At 36.3% G+C, this 19341-nt stretch overlaps 1 protein-coding gene across 2 annotated transcripts in view; it reads left to right on the plus strand.

Moving 5' to 3' along the window:
- Window positions 1–845: 845 nt before the first annotated feature.
- Window positions 846–19341, plus strand: part of sgk3 (serum/glucocorticoid regulated kinase family member 3) — a 90440-nt gene continuing 71944 nt past the window's right edge. For both annotated transcript variants that reach the window (XM_028803591.2, XM_051929172.1), the window contains exon 1: window positions 846–1160. The gene's annotated coding sequence lies outside the window, so the exon portion shown is untranslated. The remainder of the gene's footprint in view (window positions 1161–19341) is intronic.

A 19341-nucleotide genomic window follows, 5' to 3' on the forward strand; every position in this document is an offset into this window, starting at 1 on the left:
ATTTTCAAAATAAAGTTAAAATAAATTAAATCATAATCAACACTTAGAGCCCCACCCCTACTCATTTCATACAGCTATATAAGCAAAATGCCATAGTGTTTCTTGGAGAATAGGTTAAGCAAATTAAGCAAAATATATGAACATGCAAATAACATAGTGTATAAAATCATAGTGAAATTATCGTTTCATAGTTTTATCCCATCAGAGTCATCCCAAACTATGCCTTTAAAGGATTAATAATAATTGCACACCCAACAGTAAACTTTCTTTGAAAATGGCCTCAATTTAAGACAACTCCAAAAAATATTCCCTAGCAAGACCTGAGCTTAATTTCATTATTAACAGTTATAATTCAATCAGTGATCTCTTTTGCATAAATGTAATCCTGAAAGCACATTAGGAGTGTATTATGAATGGCTGAGTTTCATTCCTTGTCAGTAATTTATTTAGAGATGAAAGTGATATCGGATGTCCTAATTGTCCAAATGTCATTCTTGTCTTAAACGTGATAGTGCTGGGATTGGCTCTGCCCCCGTGTGACGCTACAATGAAAAAGTGAGTTCAGAAAATGATCAGATAAATGAAATAAACTCAATTTGAAGAGCATGGTCCATTGCATGCTGATATTTTAATTGCGAATCACATATTTTTGGACATTTCTGGCTTGAATATAATACCAAGAAATGAAAAACATGAACTTTAATTTTAAGAGAATTTGAAATTCGGATGTTGGCTGTTACAAACTTCATTAGACTACATGTATACGATAGTTTAGAGTTTGACGAGCTATTTTTCATGCTTTCTTACCACTACTAAAGAACAACCTTGTCATCGTAATTGCATATTCACACCACTAGGGGCTGCAATGGTACCTCGTTTCTCCGTTTCGAGTCCCGTGACTACTAACACTAAGATTGAGGTCTGAGTGCCGGCCAAAGCCATTTCCCTGCCTGTCACACCGGATTATTTTTCAAGAACAAACGAATGAGAGAATAATCTATTTATCTGTGTCGGTATGGAGGTGCTCCTTGCCTGCGAGCTAAAACACCGGGCGTTCGCTTAACGAGGAAGCTGCTTCGGCGGGGGAAGCGGCCACAAAGAGGAGAAGAGAACCGAAAAGCATTTGCCAACTCCCAAAGGACTGTCACTCGGGCAGCCAGGTAGGTGTGGGAAACTTTTGGCATCTCCGGTGCTATTTTTAGTAAGAAGTAATTCTGTTGCCTGCTTTTCTTTTTACATTTACTGTAGCGCGAGACTTAATGGAGGGATGTAGCCCCCAGAATAAGACTCATCACGTATAAATATTGCTAAAATAAGCGTCGGGGTAATTCGTTGGGCTTATGTTGTGTGTGTATTACTCGTCTAGATGTCGATTTGTATGTTGTGTTTCTTAAAGCCCCAAATCTAAACTACCTGTTGAGGTTTCTTAGCACTATCTGGGGACCGGGAGTCAGTAATTAATACATTTAAGCAAATGCTCGAATAACGCGTTACTCTGAGCAGTACCATTGGTACTTTTGGGAAACGCCTGATTATTTCACTTGTATTAATCAGTCTATTGTCTGTTTTTTCACTCTTGTTCTTCTTTGTCGAGAAGCGGTTGCTGCTTTATTGAGAAGAGATGAGAAAGAATCATTTTACTCTGTTATTATTTCAGTTAACTACGTTACCTTGCATTTGTTTTCTGACTTCCCTTCCTCAACTGCATGTTTCCTTTTAAACTTAAGCCAGCACATAAAATGAAGTTCCAACTTCCAGTACACTTAAAGCGGGGAACGTCTATACTTCCCTTTTTCTCCTTTCTTTAACAGTACAAGTTACTGCCCCAATTCGCTGCATGAAGCAGGTACTCCGTGCTTTGGTGTAAATATTTTTTTTTAACCGGGTGAGCCAATTGTAACTACGAAATAATAAAGCTCAATAGAGAGCAGGGGTAGAATACATTTTTGCAGTCGTCGAGGTTTATGGCTCCTTTGGACTAGAACTTTCTCATGCTTCACTTAGGCATGAGTCTGAACACAGAATCGCAACATTCAATGCACAAACCCTTCTGCAGATCATGCCATTTATATCGCCCCTTGCTTACATTATGTAAACATTAGTCTCTCCGTCACAGTGGGTATTTTGATGCTTTTCTGTTCTAGTTATTAGTTACATTTGTGAGATTACCAGAATCGCCCACTTTATCACCAGGTCACTTTGATAATCTCCTAGTTTTACGAGTGAAGCCACATCCTTACTAGTTCCACCAGTCATCTTGGGACTTATGTCTGTTTTTTCATAATATGCCACCTTCTAAATAAATAAAGCATCTTTCATACTTAGTCACACTAAACAAATTTAGAACATGTGAGTCAACAATCAAGATGTTTTTGGACTGAGAAAAGAAAAGAACCACCTAGACAGTCATGAAGAAAACATACAGATTTCCAAAACCATCCATGCCCAAATTAATATGAGACAAAAGTGGCCTTGTGTAGACATGCATTAAAAACACTATGCATTCAATATTTTTCTAACCTCTCCCATTTCGAGGTGCAGGTTAGGGACTAGTCCTGGATAGACTTACTCCTATTCTCATTCAAGCTGGACTAAATTGTGTTGCCAATTCACCTAGTCTTTATGTCTTCTAAAATAACCAGTGAACCAATACCCCTCACCCTCCTAATCACCCCCCTAATTTCACAAAATCTGGTGAACATGCAATCTGTAATATTTCTTGTTTAGTAATACCGCATTTGTTGCTTAGCCATACTGCATTCTAACCGATTATTATTTTTATGTAGCAGTTTTATATGTTTTACTTTATATTTACTATATAAATGAATAATTTTTTCCTGAAAGTGTAGCTGCTGTGTAATTTCATTACATATTGTATAATGACAATAAAGGCATCTAATATAATCTGAACTCCAGGCAGCCGGAATTCATACTCAAGACTCTGAAACTATGAGGCATTAATGTCAACCCCCAAAATCTGAAAATACTATCAAAAGTACAATTCTGTATAAAATAATTGTTCTACAAGGGCACGTGAGGGTTTTTTGATTCAGTTTATTGTTGTGCATTTTTCATTAGACCTATGATTAAGCAAAGCAAATGACCACATAGTTTAGTTACACAATATTTCAGGATCTTTTCAGCCATGTTTACAATGTAAACACATAAACACTTGAACAGTCGGGTATTATTGACCTTTATTACATGGATTACTTCGCTTTTATGTTTTATCGATCCTGCCTTGGTAAAAATCCTTTTTGCAGACATTGTGGTATTTTTCACTAGCACTAACTCTCTGCTCCTCTGAGCACACTGACTTATAAAAATAATTCAGTGGTTGTAACATTGTAATTTTACATAAATCAATTTTTAGAAATACCTGTTTTGTCATAAATATAAGAACAGTTACTTGGAGTTTTTGAACATTCTCCATACTTTATGCACACAATTACACATTTTCACTTCTAATGCATCAATAGAAACGGAAAAGCCTATTTTTAGACAACTATTAAATCTGAATGTATGTCTGAAATACAAAACGTGTGGAGTATTTACTTAAACTTAACACGTTTTATCTCTGTAAGTATGTTACAATAACACTGAAATTATTTTTGGCATTTTATGTATTTTACATTTAAATATGAACACCCCTGAAAAGATGTTTTGATTAATTTTAAAGTGATATCTAAGCAAGCTATAATGTAATTTATAAATATACCCAATATTTTTTTTTCCCAAAATTTTTAGGTTGTATTATTGTGCCCTTGTTTTATGGAACATATTTCAACATTATTTATGCCATAGCTGCCAATATTTTACTGATGGATACACTTTTTGACACAATTATTTCATGAGTCAAGAATACATTTGTTTTGTGTATGGATGGATTGTGTAGTTGCAGTAACTTTTGACTGGGTTGGAACCATGAGTACTACTCCTTTCTATTTCATGGTTTACTACGGTTTCATGAATAGATTCCACATTAACAAACTGAATGGCTTGTTGAATAACTGAATCAGTGAGATATGGCATGTGAGCTGAAAAAAACTACCCTTTTTGTTGTTCCCTCCATTGAACACCATTCATGGTGAAAAATTTGAAACTCGAAAGTAGCTGACTTGGAGTAATATAGGGTTTTTGTTGTGTTGGCTGTCATTACAACTACCTAATAAAATTCTTGAAACTCCATGAAGCTTTAAATTGTATGTGTGTGTGTGTGTGTACAGTGTGTGTGTGTGTATGTATGTATATATATATATATATATATATATATATATATATATATATATACAGTGGTGTGAAAAACTATTTGCCCCCTTCCTGATTTCTTATTCTTTTGCATGTTTGTCACACAAAATGTTTCTGATCATCAAACACATTTAACCATTAGTCAAATATAACACAAGTAAACACAAAATGCAGTTTGTAAATGGTGGTTTTTATTATTTAGGGAGAAAAAAAAATCCAAACCTACATGGCCCTGTGTGAAAAAGTAATTGCCCCCTGAACCTAATAACTGGTTGGGCCACCCTTAGCAGCAATAACTGCAATCAAGCGTTTGCGATAACTTGCAATGAGTCTTTTACAGCGCTCTGGAGGAATTTTGGCCCACTCATCTTTGCAAAATTGTTGTAATTCAGCTTTATTTGAGGGTTTTCTAGCATGAACCGCCTTTTTAAGGTCATGCCATAGCATCTCAATTGGATTCAGGTCAGGACTTTGACTAGGCCACTCCAAAGTCTTCATTTTGTTTTTCTTCAGCCATTCAGAGGTGGATTTGCTGGTGTGTTTTGGGTCATTGTCCTGTTGCAGCACCCAAGATCGCTTCAGCTTGAGTTGACAAACAGATGGCCGGACATTCTCCTTCAGGATTTTTTGGTAGACAGTAGAATTCATGGTTCCATCTATCACAGCAAGCCTTCCAGGTCCTGAAGCAGCAAAACAACCCCAGACCATCACACTACCACCACCATATTTTATTGTTGGTATGATGTTCTTTTTCTGAAATGCTGTGTTCCTTTTACGCCAGATGTAACGGGACATTTGCCTTCCAAAAAGTTCAACTTTTGACTCATCAGTCCACAAGGTATTTTCCCAAAAGTCTTGGCAATCATTGAGATGTTTCTTAGCAAAATTGAGACGAGCCCTAATGTTCTTTTTGCTTAACAGTGGTTTGCGTCTTGGAAATCTGCCTTGCAGGCCGTTTTTGCCCAGTCTCTTTCTTATGGTGGAGTCGTGAACACTGACCTTAATTGAGGCAAGTGAGGCCTGCAGTTCTTTAGACGTTGTCCTGGGGTCTTTTGTGACCTCTCGGATGAGTCGTCTCTGCACTCTTGGGGTAATTTTGGTCGGCCGGCCACTCCTGGGAAGGTTCACCACTGTTCCATGTTTTTTCCATTTGTGGATAATGGCTCTCACTGTGGTTCGCTGGAGTCCCAAAGCTTTAGAAATGGCTTTATAACCTTTACCAGACTGATAGATCTCAATTACTTCTGTTCTCATTTGTTCCTGAATTTCTTTGGATCTTGGCATGATGTCTAGCTTTTGAGGTGCTTTTGGTCTACTTCTGTGTCAGGCAGCTCCTATTTAAGTGATTTCTTGATTGAAACAGGTGTGGCAGTAATCAGGCCTGGGGGTGGCTACGGAAATTGAACTCAGGTGTGATACACCACAGTTAGGTTATTTTTTAACAAGGGGGCAATTACTTTTTCACACAGGGCCATGTAGGTTTGGATTTTTTTTCTCCCTAAATAATAAACACCATCATTTAAAAACTGCATTTTGTGTTTACTTGTGTTATATTTGACTAATGGTTAAATGTGTTTGATGATCAGAAACATTTTGTGTGACAAACATGCAAAAGAATAAGAAATCAGGAAGGGGGCAAATAGTTTTTCACACCACTGTGTGTATATATATATATATATATATATATATATATATATATATATATATATATATATATATATACTAGCAAAATACCCGCACTTCGCAGCGGAGAAGTAGTGTGTTAAAGAGGTTATGTAACCATATATATACATATCTACATATACATATATATATATATATATATATATATATATATATATATATATATATATATATATATATATATATATATATATATATATATATATATATATATATATACATATACAAATTTACATATCTATATATATATATAAATATAGACATACATATATACATACATACATTCACATATATATATACTGTATATATACATATCTACTTATTGGCTCCTGTATTTAGGATATAGCGGGTTGGATAATGGATGGATGGACATCTGTATGCATAGCCCTATTTGCCCGTTTTCGGTTTTTTTCTTTCTTCAGTAATATTTCAGTAAACCCGGAGCTTGTCAGTTCAAATCCTGGTACTGACACCACTGTGTAACCCTGAGGAAGTCACTTCACCTGCCTGTGCTACAAAAGTAATGTAACAAATTGTACCTCAGATGTTGCAAGTTGCTGGAATAAAGGCATAAGTAAAATAGATAAATATGAATTATACATGTAGGAACTATTAATTTATTTTCAGTTAAGTCATCTGCAGCAAACCTTTATAAATGAGGGTTTCTCGTTTTTAGATAGTGCAAACTGTTTCTTCTTCATTGACGTTTTCTCTTGGAGAGCTTTTTTCATTTCATTGAAAATTAAAGCAGCAGCTGCCAAAATATGTAGCTTTCTTATTAATTTTTCAACATTGTGTAAAATAAATTTATAAAGTAACATAAAAGGTTTAAATACTGGTTATCCTTTTACACTAAAATATTACTAAACAGATACAAAAAAAGTAAAATGCATATGTTATTTTTCTTTAAGGAGATTAAATATTACTGAAGAAAGAAAAAAAAAAAACTAAAAATACTGTGTAAGCATACATATTAACACATGTGCAATTAAACGTGTGCATTTAAGGGGGGATTTCTCAGGCTTAAAAGCTCGCCTTTTATTAAAAAGGTAAATGCAAACTCTTTTCATTCTGAAGGGCACAAACCACGTTAGATTTCAGACGTTAAACACGCAAAAATGTCAGTACACCAGATAAATAAGCGCAACATATTATCAGTTGTATTGTATGCTTACAATACATATAGAAATGTGTTAATCGTTAACTAATATTATGGGATGGTGTTTTTTGACTCGCACCTTGATTTAAACGATTGCATTTCTTGGTGGGTTTGCGTAGCTTATTGTCAATATCTTTACACGTCTTTTTAAGACTTAATTTAAAAAGGTTTTCTTTTCTTCTTAATTAAAATTTAAAAGCAATACTTCACCGCTGCGAAGCCCGTCTAGCGCTGATGTCCGAGGTTCGATTACCGTAAGCAAGTGCAGTGAGTGTGTACGCCTGATGAGCCAAGAATAAGGGGGAAAGATGTGTCGCGTACTCTGCATTATTTGACAGTAAACTATTTTCAACCTTCGTTGACTCGTGCTGTAAATCTCTTCCTTGTTTTTAGTTCACGTGATTACGTAGGAGGCGTGATGACGCGATACGTGACTCCGCCTCCTCCATTAGAGTATATGGACAAAAAACAGGTTCCAGTTATGACCATTACGCGTAGAATTTCGAAATGAAACCTGACTAACTTTTGTAAGTAAGCTGTAAGGAATGAGCCTGCCAAATTTCAGCCTTCCACCTACACGGGAAGTTGGAGAGTTAGTGATGAGTGAGTCAGTCAGTCAGTCAGTGAGTCAGTGAGGGCTTTGCCTTTTATTAATTAGTATAGATATATAATTAGCAGCTGGAGATCCACAAAGCGAGAAAAATGAATCGCGTATCATAAAGTAGTTTTTTATTCCTGTTTGTCCTATGTATACCGCTGGGCAAGAACTGCATGGAATGCTATAAACTGCGTTTCATGTTTCTGCTGTCGATTTCTTGTTTTTAGCGTTGAAAAGGACAGTGCGCAGATTGTTCGCGGGTTTGTGTGCTATTCTGATGCCTGATTTGGCCAGGATGCGTGCTGCACCTTCAGACACACCGTGTTGATAAAGAAGTGTGTACCAGGTGGGATGGGGGGGTCTGGTTCGAGTCAATTGTTTGCTGAGTTTTTTGGCGTCCATTGTAATACGAAGGAAACAAATACGAACGAAAGACGCTATCTTTTCCATCTTTTCACTTCAAACGGATACTCAAAGACATTCATTAAACAATGCCTACACAGAAGATGGCAAAAAAATTGAAAGAGGATATTGAGGATATTATGGTTTTATTTGCATAGATGTTAGTTACCAAATTCTATCATTGGATTCTGCAACAATAAGTAAGAAAAAAAACTTTGAACAAAATTTGGTTTAAAGGTAAAAATGTTTGATTATAGCTTGCAAAAAATTGCCAGGTATATGTTACAATTTTAAACATAAAGTTAAGTTTGATGCAATATATTTAAGAATACCCAAAAGTGTAGTATTTCATTTAAATGATGCCTGAGGTTCTAATTAATATGCCAACATATCAGACATGGTTCCAGTTCATTTTGTATATCTGAAAGCAGTATTATCAGGAGGACCTCTCCTGTCATTAATTTAGGACCAGTTTTTTAACATGCACGGTTTATTTTATGCAATCTACTATGCTGCACATAACATTTTCAAATCTGCTTAAAGCAATTTAGGGGTACTGGGGTATCCCAGAAAGGCAGGAAACCATCCAGTACGGGGTGTCTGTCCATCTTATGTCCCACCTGTACACACATTTGTACTTGGATAAAGATAATTAATAATTACCAGTCAGCCTACCAAGTACTTTACATTCCAGAAATATGGTCAGAAAATCTATGTAGACACAGGGGGAATGAATATACTTGCTCCACACAACAGTGACCAGGAGTAAGGTTCAAGCCCAGGGTGCTGGGTGTGTGTTATCTTACTGGATATTTCACACCTTAAAAAGATTAAGCAAATAAAAACATATACAAATATACTTTACATAAAACTGCCCAAATATCACAAAATCATTTTTGTCATACTATGTTCAAAGTACTGTAGTTCAGAAAAAGCTTGATCAAACTTCATTTAAGGGTAGATTCAGTACTTGGTTTGGAAGTCTTGCTAAGACATTAGTTTTACACAATAGCAATAGCCCCAAGTCTTTGTGTAAGGAAGGGAGATAAAGGGAAGTTTAAAGTGGATTTTTATAGGCTACCTTTAGATCATTTGGTCACTTCCGACTAGGGATATTAAGAGTTAAATATTTTGTGATTCACTTGCATTAAGATTAGTCGGTTTAAAGTCCTATCAGTTATAGGATTAACCTAATTTATATTGAGAATTTTAATTGCATTCCTACATTGGAGCACTTGATGTGTTTACCATGAGACCTGTTCATTTAAACGGATGCATGAAGGCACTATTTAAGCTACACAGCAGATTGATTTACATCTGGGAGCTGAATGGATGCCTTTAGTGAAAATAAAATGTGCTTATACTTAATATGGTTTGGGACCATTTGTAGTGAAAGGATGACAATGTTTTCTGTAAACTTTGCAATACTCTGTTGAAAGACAGAGGCAGCACTTCTAATATACTGTACATTACCTCATACAAAACAAGCATGCTGCTCCTGAGGTCAGAGTGCAGAATTACCAAAGAGTAACTGATGGCCAACATTCAGAGGAAGTCGCACACTGGGTGTAACTAACGATGCAATAGTCATATTGTCAATCACTGTTGTTGATGGGAAATGCTTTTGATGGCTTATCAGCTACCTTGATTCAAAGTACTACAAAATCTAGCTAGCAAATGCCAGCAAGCTTGCACTCACAAGTGACTTTTGGACTTAGCTAACAACCGACAATTATAATAAAGTGTCACTATGTAAATGAAGACTTGACAGAAGTGCCACTACAGACATAAAATGTTTATGCCCAGACAGATACCTTGCAGCCTTTGTGAAAAGTTATCCTGTAGACATAGGAGCTCACAGGAAAACTGGTTTGAGTGTTATCATCACAATGCACAGGTAACTCTGGCTGTTCATTTTACACTCCAGTATTTAGTCAATAAAGATTTCTGCATTTATCATTAATTGTGGAGAGAGCCAACCTGAGCACAACTGGACACTTAGTCCTATGAGAGTGACTGCCTTTGACTTCCAGCCTAATGGAGAAATAGAGAAACGTGATGGAAAGTAGTCTATATGTTGCATGATGTCTTTGGCTTGCTTGCTGTTGCTCAAAGACATAACCAATCAGATGATAAAGAGATGATGATTTTTTTTTTATTAAGTATCATTTATTTAAGCATTCCTATACTTTCCCAGTACTTTCCTTGCTGCAATGAAATGTGAACTTAAAATAGAAATTTAAATGTAAAATAATGGTTCTTCATATAGATTTGCACACTGGAGCACACCGCATCTGCTACTGGTGAAAACGTTTTCCATGTAGTTACAGTATATCATTACAATATCAAATGGGTTCTATGTAGACCTTTGCTTTAGAGCTTCTGTTTGAGTAACATGTATGCTTTGCCACTGGCAAGTAAATAGCTGCCAGTAACACTTCAATACATTTCAGATGGCCTCTCCACTAGTCACATTTCAATCAACATTCTTAAACATGCTTAATCCAATTCAACCATCCATAAGAGTGAGTGTCAGTCCATCACGTAGCATACTCATGCATACAGCATACACAAAGGGACAATTTAGAATTGTCTGATAATCTAACAGACACACCTGTGAGATGTATGATTAAAACCAGCATACTTAAGAAAGAACAGAGCATGTGCGCACTCCATTCAAATGTATACCAGGTACAAAAGTCCAACTTAACATGCTGGATCTATAAGGCAGCAGCACTAATCGCACAAACAAAAAACATCTTATGGTCCACCTTTATGCTGTCTACAGTGTATTGATTGGTCAGGATTAATATCTACTACTTGAGTGCTTCAGTAGTTCTCAGAAATGGCTTAACGAAGATAACAAAGCAAGCTTTCTAATCTTGACGACATTGCTGAATGAGTCTAAATGGCTTCTTCAGTTTTTAGCGTGGCAGTGTAATAAGTGTTTGTAAATATTACATTTTAACATATGCTATATTTTTTTGTCACTTTTGCTGCCACTTCTAAAATATGGAAGATTGACGTATCAGGTCTACCAAGAGGAAAAAGTTGATGCAGAGCTAAATGATGACAAACTGAAAAAACTATATGATAGTATTTGTGATTAATGCTAAGGGAATCGGGTATTGTTTCTTATTAAAGATGGCATCACCTTTTCTTGCAAAATTTAACTGAAGTGCAAAAGACATTGAAACATTTAATTAGGAAGAATGCATACGAGGGGGGACCCAAAAAAATTAGACTTTTTCAAAAGCAATCATTTTATTTAAAATATTTCAAACTATTGACTAGTCTCCTTCAAAGTACTCCCAATTGGAAGACACACACTTGTCCAATCTCCTTTTCCACTGATCAAAACATTTTTGGAAGTCATCCACACTGTTAAATGGGCACCCTTTCAAGACCCTATTCATTTTGGGGTACACGAAAAAGTCACAGGGGACCAATTCAGGTGAGTAAGGGGGGTGGGGCACAAGTGTCATGCCCTGACTGGTCAAAAACTGACGATTTCACAACGATGTGTGTGCCGGGGCATTGTCAAGGTGAAGGAGCCATTCGCCCGACTGCCACAATCCCGGCCTTGTCCTCCGCACTTTCTCTCTCTCAGCCCTCTTAAGACCCCCAGATAGTACTCTTGGTTGACCGTCTGACCCCTTGGAACGAATTCCTTGTGCACAATGCCTCTAATGTCAAAGAAACAAATCAGCATCATTTTCACATTCAATTTCACCTGTCTGGCTTTTTTGGGCCTTGGTGAATCAGGATTCTTCCACTGGCTCGAAGCTTGTTTCGTTTCAGGGTCATACCCATAACACCAACTCTTGTCACCTGTTATGACCCTGGACAAGACGTCTGGGTCACTTTCAAGCTCCATTTTCAAGTCTTTGCACACATTGAGTCAAGTGTTCCGCTGGTCATCTGTTAGTAGACGGGGGACAAATTTGGCCAAAAAACTCCTCATGCCCAGGTCTTCTGTCAAAATGCACTAAACTGAGCTCTATGTTAGTCCTGCAGCTTCTGGAAACTCGTCAATTGTGTAACGACGGTCTTCATTTATTTTTTCGCAGATTTTTTGCAATGTTTTTGTTGTTCCAGCTGCTTAAAGGGCATCCAGAATGGGGTTGATCCTCGATGCTTAAATTTCAATTTTTGAAGCGCGAAAACTCTTACCCGACTCAGAGCTTCTTCCTTGAAAGCCATCTGAAGCATTTGGAACGATTCCGTTGGTATTTTGCCAAGTAGAAAACAAAATTTCAAACAAGTTCTTTGTTCTGTTTAATTCGACATCACAATCTTGACATGGTCGTGAGAACAGCTTCTAAAAACAATGACTGGGTGACACGTTAGATCGTTTCACAGAGGCGTCCGCCTGGCTACTTACTGATGAGGGATGAGAAAACAAGCACTGACCTTAATCCAACCCCCTCCACTCGCCATCCAGGCACACAGAGGCCAGTCTCATTTCTTTTGGGTCCCAAAAACCAGTGTCATAAACGTACGTACATAGTACAGGTGCTGGTCATAAAATTAGAATATCATGACAAAGTTGATTTATTTTGGTAATTCCATTCAAAAAGTGAAACTTGTATATTAGATTCATTCATTACACACATACTGATGTATTTCAAATGTTTATTTCTTTTAATTTTGATGATTATAACTGACAACTAATGAAAGTCCCAAATTCAGTATCTCGGAAAATTAGAATATTGTGAAAAGGTTCAATATTGAAGACACCTGGTGCCACACTCTAATCAGCTAATTAACTCAAAACACCTGCAAAAGCCTTTAAATGGTCTCTCAGTCGAATTCTGTAGGCTACACAATCATGGGGAAGACTGCTGACTTGACAGTTGTCCAAAAGACGACCATTGACACCTTGCACAAGGAGGGCAAGACACAAAAGGCCATTGCTAAAGAGGCTGGCTGTTCACAGAGCTCTGTGTCCAAGCACATTAATAGAGAGGCGAAGGGAAGGACAAGATGTGGTAGAAAAAAGTATACAAGCAATAGGGATAACCGCACCCTGGAGAGGATTGTGAAACAAAACCCATTCAAAAATGTGGGGGAGATTCACAAAGAGTGGACTGCAGCTGGAGTCAGTGCTTCAAGAACCACCACACACAGACGTATGCAAGACATGGGTTTCAGCTGTCGCATTCCTTGTGTCAAGCCACTCTTGAACAAGAGACAGTGTCGGAAGCGTCTCGCCTTTGGACTGCTGCTGAGTGGTCCAAAGTTATGTTCTCTGATGAAAAGTAAATTTTGCATTTCCTTTGGAAATCAAGGTCCCAGAGTCTGGAGGAAGAGAGGAGAGGCACAGAATCCACGTTGCGTGAGGTCCAGTGTAAAGTTTCCACAGTCAGTGATGGTTTGGGGTGCCATGTCATCTGCTGGTGTTGGTCCATTGTGTTTTCTGAGGTCCAAGGTCAACGCAGCCGTCTACCAGGAAGTTTTAGAGCACTTCATGCTTCCTGCAGCTGACGAACTTTATGGAGATGCACATTTCATTTTCCAACAGGACCTGGCACCTGCACACAGTGCCGAAGCTACCAGTACCTGGTTTAAGGACCATGGTATCCCTGTTCTTGATTGGCCAGCAAACTCGCCTGACCTTAACCCCATAGAAAATCTATGAGGTATTGTGAAGAGGAAGATGCAATACGCCAGACCCAACAATTCAGAAGAGCTGAAGGCCACTATCAGAGCAACATGGACTCTCATAACACCTGAGCAGTGCCACAGACTGATCGACTCCATGCCACGCCGCATTGCTGCAGTAATCCAGGCCAAAGGAGCCCCAACTAAATATTGAGTGCTGTACATGCTCATACTTTTCATGTTCATACCTTTCAGTTGGCCAACATTTCTAAAAATCCTTTTTTTGCATTGGTCTTAATTCATATTCTAATTTTCTGAGATACTGAATTTGGGACTTTCATTAGTTGTCAGTTATAATCATCAACATTAAAAGAAATAAACATTTGAAATTCATCAGTCTGTGTGTAATGAATGAATCTAATATACAAGTTTCACTTTTTGAATGGAATTACTGAAATAAATCAACTTTGTCATGATATTCTAATTTTATGACCAGCACCTGTATTTCCAATTAGACAGTGGTGTATAGGCTCCAGTGGTAAAATACAATGACCACCATGAGCATGAAAGCTCTCTGACCAGCATTTTTTCTTGATATTGACAGACTAAAGGCATGACATCTATTATTAGTTGAATATATACGATGAAACACAAAAGGGTATTGTTATGTAAATATTGAAATAAAAATTTTATAAATTTAAATCACCAAAATGTAGAAGTAGTTAATTTTTTGTAACATTAATTTATTTGTTATGATAAAGTAGAATAATAGAAGGTTTCAAGGTCAAGACAATATAAGCCTAAATGAAAGTTTTACTTCAAGCCCCTCTGTTCAGGGCACACCATAAAACCTGCACTAGCAAATAGGGATACAGTAACAAGAGTTCTATCATTTAGTTAACTACCTGCTTTTATTTCTTCAAGTGACTAATATGACACAGTGCGTAATAAATAACTAATTCAGCAAATTCATGTGAATACTTGCTGTATATGAATGCTTCAGTTATGTTTTGACTATGTAAAGTTGAACCTACAGAAGATTATTCTTGCTCTTCTTAATTTCAGTATTTCATTAAAATAATTGCTTTATTTTATAAAAGTGTTGGATTTTTTTCCCCAAATATAATTTTATTATTTCACAGAAACCGCTGATATTACTCAGCAGAATGGTCAACAAAACGCTACTGGGGCTCCTTTATACCAACAGCAATACATCTGCATAATGCTTGAATGTGACTGTTACAGCCAAGTCAGAATGTTTCCTTTTTTTAAAATGTTCTTGCTTTGTAGTCATTCTGGTGTATGTTCAGACCAAAATACAGTATGTGTGTGTGTGTGTGTTTGTTTATTGATCTATTTATGTAAATATTTACTTCTAGAGCTTCTCTGAAAAGCCAAATTTAAACCCAGGGACAAATAAAAAGTTCTATCTGTCTGATTGATGTAGGTAGCCTTCCATGTGTGGTTTATGTTCTGACACAGGTTTAAACAGATTTTGCATGTGTGTAGTACAGATGTAAAAATATTTAATTTCAGTTGTTACTTACAATGGGTCATATTCTAAAACTGGGGGACATTCCTCAAAGATCTAGGGACTTGGATTTGGCTCTTAGCTTACCAGAGATGATGTGGACTTTCTTGTTCTGTGCTTCATGTTGGTGAGCAGAGTGTACAACAACTTACCTTTTTTCAAAAAAATCTGCCTTTTGCTTGAGTAAAGGATAAGTCCACTCTTGGTTATATTACATGCAAACTTTATCAGCTGTATTTTATATTAAATTTGTTGTACAAGTCACACTATCATCTTTAGGTAAAATGAAGTTCCCTTTGCATTTCATTTTTTAGGTCAGCATTAGAGAGATCTGAAGAACTAGTACATGGTCTGTAGCTTATGAAAAGCATAATTTCAAATGAGGGTTTTCTAAGCTAAATTTGCGCAGGAAGAAATAAGGGATTTAATACTACCATTAAAAAGATGACAAATTAGGGCTCGATGTAGAACCATATACCAGATTAGTGTAGTGGTACTGATGTTGGTAGCTTTATTTTGTTAATCTCTTAAATTAATCAGATTTAGAAATCTGCACTGGTTTAATTGTAAATTGTTCTATAATCTGTAAGCTGCAGTTTGAAAAGCAGCAATATTGAGGATTAGGGCAGCTTTTAACATTTAATAAAAAGGATTGATGTTTTTTCTATTCAGTACTCCTGTTTTTAATGCAAGCAGCAGATTGTTTTGCAGTGCACATATGTGTCAAGTAAAATAAAATACTGAGTGCCCAAATGCACTGTTATCCATTGTTAATAGTGTAAAGAAAAAATGTACATCTGAAGTATAAAAACTAGTTTGGTATAGGATTTTCTTGCTGTTTATAGTATAGTTCAGAGTTTTTTATTTTTTGTATACATTTATCACAAGTGCTAATAAATCTACAGTAATTCCTAGCATAATACAATATATAGCTATACACAACTAATGGATTTGAAAATAAAAAAAATGCTTTCTTCAAAGCAAGAAATTACACATTTCTTGCTTTGACTGAGATTATTATCAAAAATAAGTAAAATTTACAAGTGCTATTTGTCAAAGAAAAAGTAAACACCTCTGGAAATGAAATAAACCAAACAATAAACATCAGCTGAATGAATATCATCAAGGGCTCACCACAGTGAGGTAGAATGTTAATGTAAATGAAACATGCTGATTTTGATAAAACTACGTATTTACATTTGTATACACTGTATACCAAAAATTCAGTTTTAAACATACTAGTAAGTAAACTGACTGAACACTTTAATAGTGTCTGTAAGGAGTACAATAATACACACATTTTACAAAAGCATTTTTGGATCTACGGTACAATAAATGTTTAATATATCTTTGCTCAGCTTGTAAATAAGAAGGAAATATAGCTTTCACAAGCAGGAGATGACTATGATTTAAGTTCTAGGCCTGTATCTGACTACTTTACAAGCCATGGTTACAAGCAAACAGCAGAAAAGTTTTAAAAAGCAGTACATATAGAATTTGAAGGGTGATGGTCAGTGTGTGAGTTAAAGGCAGGTACAAATACAAAATGTCAGAATACAGCTGACTGGTGCAAATAGCTATCAAGAATAAACTTTGTTGGTATAGTGATATGCAAAGATTTAGCACTGTTACTGTTTTAATGAATTGCCCTTAAATTCAAATACCTCAAAATAAATTACATTTTAAAGAAAAATATATGTAAATACAACCCAGTAAAAAGCATAAGTGTACCAATAAAAAAAGTAGATATTAGCTGTAGGTACACGGGACCTGTGTGTTTGTATGTTGCCTTCTAAATAGTTCCCAGTAACAGGAAACATTTTTTTACATATTTAGATGTAGTTGATAGCTATGTTCTGCGAATATTATGTGACTTGTGAGTTGTCTTGCACCCCAACAAAAAAGGTGAGTCTCAATACTACAGCAAAACCAGCTTTATTCAACTTGAAACAGGAACAGCATGGTTATTTATTGTAGTGGGTTCTACCACTCTGCTATACACAGACACAGCAAATGGGCAGGTTTGGGGCCAGGTCAGTGGCAAAGTTATACTGTTCCCTGCATTTATAATGTTCCTTTCATCACCCATCAGCGACAGGCGCTTATAGCATGATCTTGATCAGCTCGTAGTTGTTTCACAGCAAACCTGCACTTGCCTCAGCGATGAACAAGCAGCTCTCCGCAGATGTGTGTTGTTCCTTTAGAGTGGGGGGGTCTCGAGTTCAGAAACCTCACAATTACGTAGTTTCTTGAATAAACAGTATAGTTTTTCATGTTGTACCTAGAATCTCGGCTCAATTCACGTTTCATTGTCTGGTTCCAACATCGATGTGGTGTTATGGCTAAGGTTTTGGACTCCTAATCACGAAGTCTGATATGTCATGTGTGGTACTGAGCAAGTTATTTCTTCTGTTAGTACTCATTAGGAAAGAAATTATTACTCTTTCTACTCTGTTCAGGATGCTGTCAGGCTAGGCTTCCATTCCCTGAAACTGTGCATCAGACTGTGTCAATTAAGAAAAGGGGCTGAATATGTTGCATGAGGTTGGATAAATAAAATATTTTTCATATTTTTTTAACAATTAAAAAAATAACCAGCAACCAAAACACTTGCAGTATTAGAGTTTGGCGTGTTTGTTTATATAGTACCCGATATGTCTGTAAGCCACAAACACGAATAAAATGTTTTTACATCTCATAGAAGGATATGTGGGGTGAGGTGCTAATTTTATTTGTGTGTGTGTGTTGTGTTTTCCTTTAAGGTTGACAGTTGAAGCTTGATTTACAGTATATTCATTCATGATCAAAACTGATTGCCATTTATAATATTGTTTAAATTTAGGTTAAAGGTTAATCAAGCACTCCCTTTAAAAATCGTATGTGATAAAGTATATCTACATATTATTTTGAAAACTATTTAATGGTCAGCAATGACTGAGGCATTCAATTGAGATGCCATACTTTAGGTGGGCAGTGTTACTGCCAGAGAATCAGGCTGCTTCAAGAGACTGAAAACTCGACTGGGTTTCATAACTGCTGTACTGTATATGTATAGAATCTGCACAACATTTCTATATCTGTTGAATATTTCAATAACATTTTAAAACATTTATGTCCAACTGTTGTTTTAGTGAGTTTAGTTATCCCTCTGGGATAATAAAATCTACCTAAACTTAATAAGTAAGTAAGCTGCATTTGCCCATTGAGACTGTCAACAATAAAACAAGTGAGGCAAATTTCAACCAATATGTCCGCGAGAGTACCTGTTAGTCTACAAAAGTGATAAATGACATTTTTGTATTTTTAAAATCAATCTTAAGCCAGTGTTTCAAAGCCGTGGCTCAGTTCATAATACTGCTTTGAATTACGTATACCTGGTGACTCAATATACAGTAGTATCTAATGCAAAAATGGTAGCACAAAACTGCAGAGATACAAAGTTAATGGCACTGCTGATTAGAATGAATTGGTAAGCACTATACAGTATTTGTCATTGGGTTTTGATATTAATTGAGGTGCCTATTAGTCAGTCAGTCATTTTCTAACCTGCTTAGTCCTGTACAGGATCATGGGTGTCTGCTGGAACCTATCCCAGCTAGCATTAGAACAACTAAAATGTAACAAAAGCAGTGAAAGAACATAACGCATATAAGAATGGCACAGGAAGGATTGGAATGCAGTCTAAATTCGGCATACATTGTTGCAATCAAGACTTGTCATGTTCTGTGGCTACTCCTGGATGAGTCAGTCCATAGGCATTATTGATAGCAAATATCTTGAGTCATTTAAGTTCATTGTTAAACAACACAACAGAAACAATTTGTACTGGAAAAATCAAGAATTGCTCTTTATTTGAAAAGTTTCATTACACAAAGGCAGCCTTAAAGTGGTGACAAATGTAGAACAGGAAGAAGATTTTTGTAAAGTTACAGGATAAATAGTGTGCGACATTTTTAATTTAATTTAATTTTTTTACTTTAAACATCACTTTGTAGTAAACATTATTAACCAGCAGTTGGGAGCCGTATGTTTGCATCAGTCCATGTTTTAACCCTGACTTACTGACAAACCTGATTTTAAGTGTACTGTTGCAAAAGTAGTTTTAAAGATTTGTCA

The sequence above is a fragment of the Erpetoichthys calabaricus genome, chromosome 6 (assembly GCF_900747795.2).
Source record: "Erpetoichthys calabaricus chromosome 6, fErpCal1.3, whole genome shotgun sequence".
NCBI classification, from domain to species: domain Eukaryota; kingdom Metazoa; phylum Chordata; class Cladistia; order Polypteriformes; family Polypteridae; genus Erpetoichthys; species Erpetoichthys calabaricus.